Consider the following 16,577-nt stretch of genomic DNA (forward strand, 5'->3'; position numbering starts at 1 on the left):
TATAAAGAATTTATACAACTCAACATCAAGTAAAACCTAATAATCTGATTAAAGGATGAGTAGAGGGCTTGTTAAACATTTTTCCAAAAAAGACAAACAGATGGCCAAGAGACACAAGAAAAGATGCTCAACATCACAAATCATCAGGGAGATGCAAATCAAAACCAAAATGAGGTATTTCCCTACACCTGTCAGAATAGCTAAAATCAAAAACAATAAAAAGACAAAACACCAACAAATCATAACAAAAAGATAAGAAATTGGTGAGGGTGTGGAGAAAAAGGACCCCTTGTGCATTACTGGAAAGAATACAAATTGATGCATCCCCTTTGGAAAACAGTACAGAGTTTCCTCAAAAAATTAAAAATAGAAAGGCCATATGATCCAGTAATTTCACTAGTGGCTACTGGCTCAAAGAAAATAGAAACACTAATTTGAAAAGGTACATGCACCTCTGTGTTTACTGCAGCATTATCTATTATAACCAAGACACAAAAGCAACAAAAATATCCAATGATAGATGAATGGGTAAAGAAGATGTGATATATATATGTACAATGGAATGTTACTCTGCCATAAAAAAGAACGAGACCTGGCCATTTTCAATGACATGGATGGACTTAGTATTACGTTAAGTGAAACAAGTCAGATAAAGAGAAACACCTTATTATTTCACTCATATATGGAATTTAAGAAACAAAACAAACAGGAAAAAAAGACAAAAACAGACTCTTAAATACGGAGAACAAACTTCTGGTTGCTAGAGGGGAGGTGGGTGGGGGGATAAGTAAATTAAAGAGGAATAACAGGTATAAACTTGCAGTTACAAAATAAGTCACAAAGATGAAAAACACGGCATAGAAAATATAGTTAATAAGACCGTAATAATCTTGTTTGGTGACAAATATGATTATGCAACACGATGAAGTCAAGATTGTTGAATCATTATGTTGTATACTTGAACTTAATATAACATTGTATGTTAGCTATACTTCAATAAAAAAAAAAGTGGGGGGGAACGGGGAAACTACCTAGTTCATAAAATTCTCTTTGCAATCAAATTACATGACAAGGCATCGTATTTGGCACAGTATCTTGATAAGCACTGTAAAAACTCAGAAGATGCTGGGTTCTGAAATTAAAGCTACTGGGTCTAAACAAAGAATTTTTGTAAGTATTTGAAGGTGACAGCAGAGTTTTAATGGGATTATTTTGCTATTATAAATCCTTGCAATTAGGTTCAGTATCAATACACTGTACTTCTCTGAAACACACACTTTACGCCGTGTTTTCCATAGCATCAAAACATGACCTGCTCCTTTCCTATTGGTGCAATAACACATACCAAGTATTGCACCACTTTAAGTACATAAAGTATTCTTTTTTTTTGTATGTTCATTTATTTTTGAGAGACAGAGACAGCATGAGGAGGGGAGACAGAGAGAGAGAGAGAGAGAGAGAGAGAGAGAGAGAATCCTAAGCAGGCTCTGTGCAGTCAGCAGAGTCTGATGTTGGGCTCGAACTCATGAAACCATGAGATCATAACCTGAGCTGAAACCAAGAGTTGGATGTTTAACCGAATGAGTCACTCAGGCGCCCCAGTACACAAGGTATTCTTGATTGTTTAATAGACCCTCAAGCCAGAAAAGAGTGGGATCATTTTCTGAAAGTGCAATCTGTCTGCAACTGGGAAACCTGTGGGTAGGTTGCACGTGAGTGTGCTTAGATGGCACCACAGTGGGGACAGGGATGGCTGGGAACCATTCTTGGCTCCCACTGAATTCCCTAGGACTTGACACCATTGCCAAGCTTCACAGGCAAACGTGCTACCAAGTCAAAGGTCTATTCTTATTCTGGACACTTCATCAGAATTTAAAATGACTTCCTTTTCTTAAAAACCCATTTAACCCTTTTCCAGGTTGTCATCCTTCACAACCTCAACACAGAACGTAAAGCTTTAATGACTCTGGCAAACCTGAAACCAAAACCTTACAAAAAGAAAAGATGTCTGGGTATCCTTGTAAACTTTTTACTGCCTGGAATGGAATGTCCTTCCCCTTTCTTTGCCAGGTAATCCTTAATTGGGCTTCAAGTTTTGGCTCACTACCCCCTGGAGGCCTTCCGCCCATGTCTCTGCTGGGAGAGGCAGCCACCTGTCCTCCTATCTCCGTGAATACCTGTGTACATAAGCCTCCCACCAGAGCACTCGTGCACTGCGGAACAACTGCTCACACACAGGATATTGGCTTGCTCCCCTGATCTCTAAGTCCAGTGGACAGTGCACTGTCCTGTAAGTAAGCAGCCAGTACTGCCCGCCTGCTTACAATGTGCCAAACAATGAACTGACAGATCGTGTAGTAGGCTCAGCCTTACAGGTAGGTACTATTATTCTCTTTTTAAATAAACTTTTTTTTTTTTAATGTTTTATTTATTTCTAGAGGAGAGAGGAGACAGCGTGAGCAGGGGAGGGCCAGAGAGAGAGGGAGAAACAGACTCTGAAATAGGCTCCAGGCTCTGAGCTGGCAGTCAGCACAGAGCCCGACGCGGGGCTCGAACCCACAAACCACGAGATCATGACCTAAGCGAAAGTCGGACACTTAACCGACTAAGCCACCCAGGCGCCCCATATTATTCCCTTTTTAGAAATGAGGAAGCTATGACAACTTTCCCAAGGACCTACACCTTGTAAATGGTAACATGGAATATTTAAATACACCGCTCACGCGAAAGCCTCTGTGACTATCCACCATGGTTACTGGGGCAGTCTCCTATCTTCTTCCTCTTTGGGTTTCTAGAGCCCAGCATGGTACCTGGCACACACTCAGGAGCCCAGAGTTGTTGCATAAAGGTTACCCGACTTATGACTTGTATTTCTACACTGTGTATATTCAAACACCCTATCGAATGAGCTGCTGTGAGCTGACCTTTATCTCTTAGAGTCAGCAGAACTGGACTAGCTTGACCAACTTCACCCTCCAGAATAGGGCTCCCGTTTCTTATATTCTTATATCCTTTTTTTTTTTTTTTTTTTTTTTTACACATATGCACAAAAAACTCCAAGGCAGTGCTTGCTTTGGCAAAACACATACTAAAGTTAGAACAATGCAGGGAAGATTAATTATTAATATGGCCACTGCACAAGAATGGCATGAAAATTTATGATGCTTTGCAGATTAAAAAAAAATCGTCAGCCAGACCCAATGATGAATAAGCAGCAGTCTCTGTATTTTTTTAAAAATTCCTTTATAGTTTATTTATTTTTGAGACAGAGACAGAGCATGAGTGGGGGAGGGGCAGAGAGAGAGAGGAAGACACATAATCTGAAACAGGCTCCAGGCTCTGAGCCGTCAGCACAGAGCCCGACGCGGGGCTCGAACCCACGAACCATGAGATCTGACCTGAGCCGAAGTCGGACACTTAACCAACTGAGCCACCCAGGTGCTCAGTCTCTGTCTTTTAAAAAGGAGCTTAGGGGCGCCTGGGTGGCTTAGTCGGTTAAGCGTCCGACTTTCACTTAGGTCATGATCTCGCGGTTCGTGGGTTCGAGCCCCGCGTCGGGCTCTGTGCTGACTGCCAGCTCAGAGCCTGGAGCCTGTTTCAGTCTGTGACTCCCTCTCTCTCTGACCCTCCCCTACTCATGCTCTCTCTCTCTCTCTCCTAGAAATAAATAAAAAACATAAAAAAAAAAATAAAAAAAATAAATAAATAAAAAGGAGCTTAAAAACCTAGAAGCCAAGGCAAAATGTATTTGTAAAACAAGTGGTAAGGTACTTGTTTCCTTTTTATGCTTCATTTTTCTCAAAGAAGCTAAAATACTGCTTTTCTCATAGTACGACTGCAAAGTGAGTATAAACCTGCTGCTTTCAAAGGACAGAAGGGGAGAAGCCCCAATGGGGACTGAACCAGGGATTAGTAATTTATACAAGGAGTCCTCAGCCTGTGTTCCTGGTGTGAGCAAAGGGATTTCTGAGCTTCACTGTATTACGGATAGGGTGGCCAGCCAGCCCACAAAACCTGATGATGTAGCTCAAGTTCTTCTTCTTTTTTTTAATGTTTTATTTATTTTTAAGAGGGGAGGAGAGGGGGAGAGGCAGAGAGATGGACAGAGGATCTAAAGCAGGGTCTGCGCTGACAGCAGAGATCCCGATGTGGGGCATGAACTCATAAATGGTGAGATCATGACCTGTGCCAAAGACGCTCAGCTGACTGAGCCACCCAGGCACCCCTAGCGAACGTTCTTTAAAACATGTAAACAGGCGGGGCGCCTGGGTGGCTTAGTCGGTTAAGCGTCCGACTTTCGCTTAGGTCATGATCTCGCGGTTCGTGGGTTCGAGCCCCGCGTCGGGCTCTGTGCTGACTGCCAGCTCGGAGCCTGGAGCCTGTTTCAGTCTGCAACTCCCTCTCTCTCTGACCCTCCCCTGTTCACGCTGTCTCTCTCTCTCTCTCTCCTAGAAATAAATAAAACATTCAAAAAAACAAACAAACATGTAAACAGGCAAAACCAATCATTCTAAAGACTGTAGTAAATTTTTAAAGCCTTAGAACCAGAGAAAAGTGAGGCTTAATGCTATACAGCAAATGGTGGACAATTTTCCTCCAATAACTTAAGAAAAGCTCTAAGAAATTAGGGTCAAAAGAAAGCAGAGTGAAAACATGAAGAAAAAAAGATATGTCTTTTAATTACTGATGGGAAAAAATAGTATGAGAGTCCATCATGACCGGAGTTGCAGCTCTGAAGCCCAGGGGACTCTTGGGCCAGGTGGAAGGGCTGATCCCGCACTCCCACCCCGGGCCCTCCGGTGCGGAGGAGACCCCAGTGAAGGGAGAGGGATGCTGTAGGCAGCAGAAATCCACCCGGGGGGCCCAGCTGGCTTCCCGTAACTGGGTTCTGCTTGAGGAGGTGCTGATAGTGGAACCCCACCTCACACCCAGACTTTAAAAAAGAAAAAAACAACAGGGGCGCCTGGGTGGCTCAGTCAGTTGAGTGTCTGACTTCGGCTCAGATTGTGATCTCACAGTTCCTGAGTTCAAGCCCCAAACTGGGCTTTCTGCTCTCAGCCCAGAACCTGCTTCTGACCCTATGTCCCCTTCTCTCTGTCCCTCCGCCACTCACTGTCTTTCAAAAATAAACATTAAAAAAAGGGGAAAACAAGACACCAGAAAGAAACACAGACATGCTAAGAGGCTGAGGAAAAAAGGAGACCTAAACAACCACAAGAATGATACAGACTCACTATTGAGACTAACTTCAAAAAATGACAAGTTCACAGAGTACAATGAATTAATTTACGGTAATACACAGGGCAGGTTCACTCCGATTCATATTCATAATGAAAAAAGAAGTGTTTCTAAAATGTCAAAACGAAATACATTCAAATCAAGTAATTTCAAAAGATTTTCACAAGAGGTCATTATAATGAGGACAAATTTTTATTCAAAATTTAATTATCAGAAGAGTTCTGATCATACACTTGTGAAAAATATCTTGGTAACAAATACAATCTAACACTCCTTGGAGAGTTCATGAAAACATCCTAAATCCCCGTGGGGGGCCAAGAGGCACACAAAGAGCTAGGCCCCAGATGGGCTGCACTCCAAACACCTGGCCTCCTCACTGTGATTTCCTCACTTCACAAAGCCATGTCCACCGTCACGCGTGCCTCTATGGACTCCTGAGAGGCCATGTGACCCTGACTCCTTGAAGTCAGAGATGGCATAAAAAGGTTGAAGAATTTTTAGGTCGCGTTGAAAGAAAATTTTCTAGGGGCACCTGGGTGGCTCTGTCGGTTAAGCGTCAACACTTCAGCTCAGGTCATGAACTCACAGTTCATGGGTTTGAGCCCTGCATCAGGCTCTGTGCTGACAGCTCAGAGCCTGGAGCCTGCTGTCGGATTCTAGGTCTACTTCTCTCTCTGGCCCTAACCCTCCACTCTTGTCACTCTCTCAAAAATAAAAACATTAAAAAAATTTCTTTTTCAAAAGAAAGAAAACCTTCTTCTCCCGAAACTAAGTGTGGGGAAACCCTTCTCTCCATGCAAATCAGTGTTATTTGGAATTAATACAACCAAAAAGGTGCAATAACAGCCATCCCCCACTTTTCTTTTCGTCCTGTCTTCATTCCTACTTCACCCAACACAGGAAACAGAATCAGGCTAGACCTGCATCCAACTGGTGGTAGCAATGTGACAAAAGTCATCTACCTCTAAGAACAAAAGGGAAAGTTCATGTGTTTGAGTATCAACCATGTGCCTATGAAACCTGTCTATTCCTCATCACCGCCTGGTGAGATAGGATTATTTCCATTTTCAGATGAGGAAATTGAGTCTCTGAGTTTAAATTAATTTGCTCAAGGTCACATGGTAGAGGGAGGATTGGAACCCTCATCCACCTGACTCCCAAACCGGCTCATTCTGGCATAACATACTCATATTCTTGAGTAGTACTGATTACTCCCTGTAACCAAAGGAATCATTCTCATTGCCTTAACTCCTTACCACACCGTAATGGGATATGACGTGAATCCATTTGAAGTTTTATTTACCTACTAGACTAACACTGTTAGAGCAGCTTTCGACACAAAATTACTATGGATTAAATTGACTTGAAAATTAAAATGAATACATGCTGGGGTGCCTGGGTGGCTCAGTCAGTTAAGCGTCCAAAGCCTGGTTTCAGCTCAGGTCATGGTCTCACGGTTCATGGGTTCGAACCCCACATCGGGCTCTGTGCTGATGATGTGGAACCTGCTTGGGATTCTTTCTCGCTCCCTCTCTCTCTGTCCCCTCACACCCCTGGCCCCCCACTGCTGCTTGCTCAGTTTCTCTCTCTCAAAACCAAAAAACAAAACCTAAAATGAATACGTGCTTTATCACCAGGTGCCTTTGTTTCGAACAGAGCGTAGGAACACCACCCTCCGAAGGGAAACAGAAAGGCTTTTCCTGCTTGGTAATTAAAAGTGGAGAAACACATCAGACATCAGAGGGAAAAGCACTGCAATCTCAAAGTATCATCTCCCGTTTTTACAACCTGAGTTGCCCCTTCCCTTGCACTACAAGTTCTCAGAACAGTAAGTGGTCCGACTCGTTTTTCCTGTTTGCTGTTATTTTACACTCACAGATGCTCCCTCAACAAGAACCTCAAAATTGCCTCGGAAAAAGTACCCTCAGATGTTTCTCCACTCCTGGTTGTTTGAAGGCGGATGCTCCCCGATGGACAGATCCCGCAAATGAAGACATCACGGACGGACAAAGTTTGAGCAAAGTCTGATTAATTTATGTTAATCACGTGGCACTGAGGATTTAGCAAACACAAGGTCCCCTTACCCAAATACACGCTGCCCACAGGGAAGTATTAACACACACCAGCCAAGATGAATTCTGCAGCTCCTTCAGAATACTGAGTTGTTCAAGCTTTGGCAGGGGGTGCAGTGGAGAAACTTCACCCTCAGCCCCCTTGTTCTAGAAACAGAAAAAGAAATCCTGGCGCAGACTGTGTTTTAATACGCATGTAGCCTGTGCCAGCACACTCCAACAGGTGTGCCCCAAGGCACAAAACACCTGGTCCTCACGGCCCGTGGTCAGCCAACACGTGGGGGGTCCCAAATTCTTTTAGCTTATTCTATTACTCTATGACAATACCATTTTCTTTTCTTTCTTTCTTTTTCTTTTTTAATGCTTTATTTATTTCTGAGAGACAGAGAGAGAAAGACAGCATGAGCAGGGGAGGGTCAGAGAGAGAGGGAGGCACAGAATCTGAAACAGGCTCCAGGCTCTGAGCTGGCTGTCAGCACAGAGCCCGACGCGGGGCTCAAACCCACGAACTGTGAGATCATGACCTGAGCTGAAGTCAGATGCTTAACCAACTGAGCCACCCAGGTGCCCCAGACAATACCATTTTCTAAGTATGCGGTGGGTTAGAAAAGGCTTTACCTTAACTCAAAAGCTCTCTGGGCTTGAAGTGTTTCAGCTGCAGCTTGGCTCTAAAGACCAGTGGTTCTCAAAGAGAGTGGTCCCCAGACCAGTAACATCACCTTGACTTGAGAACTTGTTAGACTCACAAATTCCCCCGCCCCAGTGCTGAACACGAGAAGCCATGGGGGTTGGGGTGGGGTCCATCCAACAGGCTGTTTTCACCAGCCCTGAAGGTGATGCTGGTGCCCGCTAAGCATGTGTGAGAACAGCTGAGGGAGGACACAGCGTTCCTCCACGCAGGGGACAACTGCCCCGCTTAGAGCAGGAAACTGCTGTTCACTCAGCATTAAGCGTAGGCTGGAAGCCCGGGAATCTCTGCTTCCAGACAGCCACAGGCACGGCCACTAGCGCGAGCGCACTTCCGACCTCCCACCTCACCATTCGCTACAACTCTCTAAACCGGCTCGCCAGGATGCCTCGGCCCATCCACCAACCCCTTTCCATTGACGGGAATGCTGGGACAGAGGGGGCTTTCTGTACTCCACGCTGCTGGGTGCCAGGTCAGGAGACCACTTCCACTTTTGGTCCATTTTGTCCCCTGTGAGGCCACAGATAACAGCACAATCGTTCCAGGATGAGAACCTAATATCCTGACAGTCAGCAGTCCACAGGATTACTGCGAAGCATGCTGGCACTGGTTGAAAATTAAAAAGGCGTTCAAGTTTCTTCAGATGTCTCGTGCCGATTACCAGCACCACCCAGTCCCAGTCACCTGCCCCACACCCTCCTGCCTCCCCGCTCCGCTCCCGTGTGCAGGGAGATAACACGCAGAACCTGCCTTCGACTTTCCGGAAAGCCTTTGTTATTTTATCTTGTGGCAAGCTTACAAATAAGGAGAAGATTAAGTTAAACTGAACCAACATTAAATGCATTTATATTTTGGGAACTCTTACCCCAGCTTCCTTATTCCAGCTCTCAGTGCAAACACTGACAATTATCACTCTAGCTAAAATTTACTGTGTGTTAATAAATTACATGCTGGTCCTAACCTAAGCCCTTTATTTCACGTTTTAAAAAAATTTTAATGTTCATTTATTTTTGAGAGAGAGAGAGAGACAGAGTGCGAGAACAGGAGAGATATAGAGAGAGGGAGACACAGAACCCGAAGCAGGCTCCAGGCTCTGAGCTGTCAGCACAGAGCCCGATGCGGCACTCGAACCCACAACCCACGAACGGCGGAATCATGACTTAAGCTGTAGTCCTGTAGTCGGAGACTTGAGCCACCCAGCTGCCCCCTAAGCCATTTAATCATGACAGCATCAGCTTATCTGTAGACAAAACCTTTATTTTCATTTACATATAATGAACAGATAAAACCACCTTAGGGCAAAGTGATTTCCTTCATCAGAGTCCAAGGAAACCAAAAGCCACCCAATGCTCACCATAAAGGACCGGGTCCAAGATGTACATCAGGGACCCTGTCCCTTTCTCTACACCCAGACAGATCATCCTAACTATCCTGACAGGTAAGTGCTGAAAACAATGCTATATCCATCTTGCATCACCATGTCAAAACCATACAAATTTCTAGAAACAAGACTACCTAGATAACAAAGTTGGCCTTTAGACTTAAGTACTTAGAAATACGATCTTGTGTAACAACCTTCATTTACTACTTGATAACAATGGAGAAATGAGTCAATGGCATGTTCTCTCCAAACTTACTCTATTCTTGCTTCTGAAATCGGTCAAGTGGCATAACAAGAAAAAGGGTGCAAATTAGGAGCTGTGCAGGAAATACTAGCTGAGAATGGATAAGCTGGTTTGCAGTAGATAAGCACCTTACACATGTATACCTCATTTTAGTCTGTTAGTTTTAGTATCTAAGTGCTATTTTCCCCAATTCTGCTGGCAAAGAAAACTAAGGCTCAGAGGCTCTCAGAGGAAAAACAACAGACCCAAAAACACTAGTTACAAGGCAAATACAGTACTTGTCCTGCTGATCATGATGTCAGGTTTGAGACAAACCCTTTGCAAACCTAAGTCTCTCCTTCTGCGAGAAGAGCGCCCACACCGTCAGGATTGCAGTTAGGATAATGATCACGTATACAGTGGCTTGCCTATAATGGTTACTTAGGAAATGCTGGTTCCTTTCTTTCTTCTACTGTGATTTTTTTTTTTTTTTAGCTTTACTGCCAAAATTAAAATGTGAAGCTCAAACCTGAGTCAGCTTGATGTACTACACTGGCAAGAGCACTGAGAAAGAAGTCTAAACAAGAGCAGTCTATTCTTGACCCACTGTGTCACCACCTTGGCCGCCATCTTACTAGTGTGTCCACCTGGTGGACCCAGAGCTGACTGCAGGTAAGGTCACTGAGGTAGACTGGAGGACCTCATCCTAAATACCCAGACCTCTCTCAAACTGTTTCACTTTGCCAAAGCCAAATCAAAAGTTATTCATAGGAGCACCTGAAACGAAGGTTCTTAACTTTGCTACTACCGCACCAGAACACTGTAGGTATCAATAAAACCTAACCTCAAGGGCACATGTCTTACAATCAATGCTTTAATATTTACCATTGGCGTGTGCTCTTCCAAAGCCAGTCCCCACTTATAAGTATTTACTCTAAAGGAAATGAGTCTCTATGTCATGATATTTGTATTTATGACTTTCTGAAAGTACGGGTGGGGGAAGAGAGATCTGAGCACAAAGATCAACAGGAAATACTCATCTTCAAGGACTAATGAATATTTGTCTTCCCCACCTCAGCTCTGGCACCATGGCAGAATAGGGCCCCATGGCACTCCTGGTGTTCTGCCAGGACACAGCTCCTCAGATCGCAATCCCCTGCACTGGTAAGAAGCCAGCTCAAGCAAGGACCCAAAGGGATCTGAGCATCATGACACCCTCCCAGGAGGAGCGACAGAGTACAGAGGGGCACTGGGGTAAAGCAGGCATACTCAGAGCTGCTCAGAAAGTCATCCTAAGCTATTCCAAAGGCACTATGAACGTGTACCTGGCTAGATGTCCAGATGGAATAAAAAATAAGAGGGCAATTACAATTAATTCATGTAGTATGTATTGTTTACAAAGCACTGTTTCTCTACAAACCATCTCCCTAGCCACACAGTAACTATGGGAAATGCCATCTGCCATATTATGTGATGAGGGCCATCCCTTGAGCCCAGCAGGCTAGTGTACAGATGGTGACCTAATCCAAGCCTGATCAGGGTCCTTTCCTCAAGCTGGTCTTAGATGAAGCAATAATATGAAAAATTCAAGAGGAAATATGCTGGATCACAGAATTTTTAAAGGTAAAACACAACTTAATCTTCACTTATGATACTGGTAAACATTAGACTGGTAATGTCCAGAGCAGGGCAAAGATGTTGTGAAATGAGCACTCTCATATAATGTTTAAAACAAGGCAATTTGGCAGCACCTAATAAAACACAAAACTTGCACACTCGATGAACACTTTTAGAGATCTTATACAAATACTAGCAAGGGTGCATGAGAACACGTTTAAGAATGTTCACTGCACCGTTATCTATCTCGAAGACCAAACAACTGGAAGCAATCAAAATGTCCATCAACGGGGGGAATGATTCATGGTATCATCATACTGTGTAAAACCACACAGCTGCTAAAAGCAACGAGGTAAATGGATTATGTACCAACAGACTTAATTATTTTAAGTATTTTACAAATTTAACTCATTGTAACAAACCCACAAGGTAGGTACAATTATCATCCCCATTTTAGAGATGGGGAAGCTCAAGTAGAGACGTGAAGGGCCTTGCCAGTCTCACAAAATCAACTGGCAGGGCTGGATTATGACTCAGGCAATTTGGTTCGAGTCTACACTTCACACCCACTCTACTATACTGTGCTGATTTTGTGTCTGTGACCGTACACATGGAGGGAGTCTGAGATGGGGAATTAGGGGAAGAGAAGCATCCACACTACAACAACAAGTACCTAATCTCAAACAATTACATTGGAGTGAACAAAGGAGTGTCTTGGAATGTATGCAATCAATAAGAACAGAAAAAGATATAAATCTGTTAAACGTCATAGCCCCAATGGGAACTGGAGGGAGAGGGGTGGGAACCCCCCCCCCCACCCTTTTTTTTCTGATTAAGTAGGCTCAGGGTGCTTGGGTGACTCAGTCTGCTAAGTTTCCAACTTTGGCCCAGGTCATGATATGATTTCACAGTTCATGAGTTTGAGCCCTGCATCGGGCTCTGTACTGACACCTAGGAGCCTGGATCCTGCTTCGGGTTCTGTGTGGGTCTCTCTTTCCCTCTCTCAAAAACAAATAAACATTAAAAAAATTTTAAATTAATTAAGTAAGTAAGCTCTGTGCTCCAGTTGGGGCCTGAACTCATGACCCTGAGATCAAGAGCTGTATGCTCTACCGACTGAGCCAGCAAGGCACCCTTTCTTCCTTTTTCCTGTGTTGCTTGTGTTTTGTTACAATAAATATGTACTATTTTCATGTTAAGAACTTCTTGCAAACCACCATAAACAAAAACCAGTGTTTTAAAATGTCAAAAAATGAAAAAAATAACGATAGGGATTGGCCAAATCATCTGGACCACAGAATATTACTAGAAAAAGTGTGCGGAACCAGAATTTCACACATCACTGATGGTTGTATAAACTGGTACAACTATTCTAAAAGGCAATTTCAGTATTCACTTTCTCAATATTTATGAAAATTATAGATGTGTATATATATATATATATATATATATCTCACTCAGTACTACTAGTACTACTAGAAGAAACTAGACACATACACAAGGTATACAAAGATTTTAAATCATGTCATTGTATTACTAAATCACAAATGTAACCATCAATGAGAGATTGGTTACATTAAATCATGGTACAACCATACGAGGAGGAGGCTCCTTAAAAGTGGTGAGGAAGTTCATCAAGATGCTCTGGAAAGCAAAAAGGACAAGGTACAGGGAGAATGGTGCGATCAGCACCCTAACTTTGGTGTAAGTAAGCAGGGAGTCTATTTTTCTTTGGTTTTATATTTGCAAAATAAAACAATGAAACAAATCATAAAAAACTAAGAAGAGTACCTAGAAGAGCAGGAAAGGGTGGGGAAAGATACCTAAAAAAAAAAAGCAAATGGGCACCCAAGGATGGCAGGGAGACATTTTAAATTTTTATTATTTTTAAAAAAAATTTTTTTAATGTTTTATTTATTTCTAGGAGAGAGAGAGAGAGAGAGAGACAGCGTGAGCAGGGGAGGGTCAGAGAGAGTGGGAGTCACAGATTGAAACAGGCTCCAGGCTCTGAGCCGGCAATCAGCACAGAGCCCGACGCGGGGCTCGAACCCACGAACCGCGAGATCATGACCTAAGCGAAAGTCGGATGCTTAACCGACTAAGCCACCCAGGCGCCCCAAATTTTTATTTTTAAGTTACTATTTTAATTCCAGTTAGTTAACATACAATATTCTGTTAGTTTCAGGTGTACAATATGGTGATCCAACACTTGGATACAACACCCAGTGCTCATCACAAGTGCCCTCCATAATCCACATCACTTACTTAACCCATCCCCCCACCACCTTCCCCTCAGTAACCTTCAGTTTGTTCTCTATATTAAGAGTCTGTTTCTTGCTTTGTCTATTTTTCCCCCCTTGCTCATGTTTTATTTCTTAAATTCCACATGAAATCATATGGCATTTGTCTTTCTCAGGCTGAATGACTTCACTTAGCAGTATACTCTAATTCCACCCATGTCGTTGCAGATGGCAAGATTTTATTCTTTTTAATGGTTGAACAATATTCCATTGTGTGTGTGTGTGTGTGTGTGTGTGTGTGTATAAAACCACATTGTTTTTATTCATTCATCAATAGATAGAGACTTGGGCTGCTTCCGTATTTTGGCTATTATAAATAATGCTGCTATCAACATAGAGGTACACATATCCTTTTTAAATTAGTGTTTTCATAAATACTCAGTAGTGCAATTGCTGGATCCTAGGGTAGTTCTATTTTTAACTTTTTGAGGAACATCCATACTGTTTTCCACAGTAGCTGCTCCAGTTTGCATTCCCACCAGCAGTGCGCGTGGGTTCCTATTTCTCCACATCCTCCCCAGCATCTGTTGCTTGTGTTGTTGATTTTAGCTGTTCTGGCAGGTGTGAGGTGATCATTCATGGTAGTTTTGGTTTCTTTTTCCCTGATGATGAGTGATGTTGAGCATCCTTTCAGATGCCTGTTAGTGATCTGTATGTCTTCTTGGGAGATACGTCTGTTCATGTCTTCTGCCCATTTTTAAATTGGATTATTTGTTTTTTGGATGTTGAGTTTCTAAGTTCTTTATATATTTTGGATACTAACCTTTATGAGATGAGTCATTTGCAAATATCTTACCCCATTTCATAGGTTGCCTTTTAGTTTTGTTAATTCTTTCCTTTCCTGTGCAGAAGCTTTTTATTTTTTATAGTCCCAATAATTTATTTTTGCTTTTGTTTCCCTTGCCTCTGGAGACATATCTAGAAAATTGTTCCTATGCCCGATGTCAGACTATGCTTGCTTCTATGATTTTTATGGTCAGGTCTCACATTTAAGTCTTTAATCCATTTTGAGTTTATTTTTGTATGATGTAAGAAAGTGGACCAGTTTCATTCTTTTGCATGTAGCTGTCCAGTTTTCCCAACATAATTTGTTGAAGAGATTATCTTTTTCACATTGCATATTCTTTCCTCCTTTGTCGAAGACAAAGTGACCATATAATCACGGGCTTATTTCTAGGCTGTCTATCCTATTCTATTTATCTACATGTCTATTTTTGTGTCAATAACATGCTGTTTTTGATTACTAAGTTTTATAATATAATGTAAAGTCTGGAATTGTGATATCTATACAGTTTTTTTCTTTCTCAAGATTGCTTTGGCTCTTTGGGGTCTTTTGTGGTTTCATACAAACGTTAGATTGTTTGTTCTAATTCTGTGAAAAATGCTGGTGTTATTTTGATAGCGATTGCATCAAATGTGTAGATTGCATCGGGTAGCATAAACATTTTAACAATATTAATTCTTCCAATCCATAAGCATGGAAATGTCTTTCCATTTCTTTATGTCATCTTCAATTTCTTTCATCAGTGATGTCTTTCACCCCTTTAGGGAAACTTTTTTTTTTTTTCACTATAATTCTGACCAAGGGATTTTTTTTTTAAAGGGGATCCTTAGGAAAGTTTCTACTTTGCCAAAAAATACAAAAACTAAAACAGTATCATACTGACAGATGCAACAGTATAAATGAATCTCACAGATACTGTATTAAGTGGACACAAAAGGACACAGTACATAATTTCATTTATATGAAGTTTAAGAACGGGCAAAACCAACTGATGTGACAGAAATTAGAGAGGTTACCACTCTCTAGGGGATATTGAGAAGGGGCATGAAGAAATCATGGACGCTGGAATGAACTATGTCTTGATCTCTTTGAGGTATGCGTACCTGTAAAAACTTACAAGCCATGCAGTTAGTGTACCTGCTATACTTTGTGTAAGATATACATTGTACTTGAATAAAACTAACAATAGCAAAAATGTATTTGAGAAATACTTAATGATGTGATAAAAAGCCTATAATATAATGTTAAGTCAAAAATAGGATTTTAGGGATGATAGGGTGGCTCAGTCGGTTAAGCATCCCACTTCAGATCAGGTCATGATGTCGAGGTGCATAAACTCAAGCTCTGCATCGGGCTCTCTACTGTCAGCACAGAGGATGCTTTGGATCCTCCGACCCAGCCTCCTTCTCCCCCTCCTCTGCTTCCGCTCTCTCTCAAAAATAAATACATTTTAGGGGCACCTGGGTGGCTTAGTCGGTTAAGCGTCTGACTTTGGCTCAGGTCATGATCTCATGGTTTGTGGGTTCAAGCCCCGCGTCGGGTTCTGTGCTGACAGCTCAGAGCCTGCAGCCTGCTAAAGAGTCTGTGTCTTCCTCTCTGTCTGCTCCCCTCCCCTCCCTGCTTGAGCTCTTTCTCTCTCTCAAATAAAGATTAAATAAACACAATAAAATAAAATAAATAAACATTAAAAAATAAGACTTTACATAGAGTGCCTGGGTGGCTCAGTCGGTTAAGCATCCAACCCTTGAGTTCAGCTCAGGTCATGTCCTCACGGTTTGTGGGTTTGAGCCCTGTGTTGGGCTCTGCGCTGACAATGAGGAACCTGCTTGGGATTCTCTCTCCATCTCTCTCTGTCCCTCTCTGCTCATGCTTAGGCTCTATCTCAAAAATAACTAAATAAATTTTTTTTGAAAACTCTATTAAAAAATAGGATTTTACACTGATGGGGAACATAGTCCTACTTCTTCGGATTCAGATTAAGAAGGTACAGGAGGAGATGGGGATATTAAAGAAAATATACCAGAACAGTAACTAAGGGTGGAAGAATTTTCTTTAGAGTTCACTGTATTTTCAAAATCTTTAGTTACCAATCAGATAAAATAAATTTTAAAAATACATACATATATATGTATATATGGTTTTTTTTTTTTAAATATTTTTTATTTATTTCTAAGAGAGAGAGACAGCGTGAGCAGAGGAGGGTCAGAGAGAGTGGGAGTCACAGACTGAAACAGGCTCCAGGCTCTGAGCTGGCAGTCAGCACAGAGCCCGACG

At 42.3% G+C, this 16,577-nt stretch overlaps 1 protein-coding gene and 1 non-coding gene across 2 annotated transcripts in view; one reads left to right on the plus strand and one right to left on the minus strand.

Moving 5' to 3' along the window:
* Positions 1 to 16,577, minus strand: part of OCLN (occludin) — a 56,951-nt gene that overhangs the window by 17,105 nt on the left and 23,269 nt on the right. The window lies entirely within an intron of this gene.
* On the plus strand, positions 3,067 to 3,178 carry LOC120247958. Its single transcript, XR_005532449.1, has one exon. It is a non-coding gene; the product is annotated as a U6 spliceosomal RNA (small nuclear RNA).

The sequence above is a fragment of the Hyaena hyaena genome, unplaced genomic scaffold (genome assembly GCF_003009895.1).
Source record: "Hyaena hyaena isolate Hyena2069 unplaced genomic scaffold, ASM300989v1 scaffold_558, whole genome shotgun sequence".
NCBI classification, from domain to species: domain Eukaryota; kingdom Metazoa; phylum Chordata; class Mammalia; order Carnivora; family Hyaenidae; genus Hyaena; species Hyaena hyaena.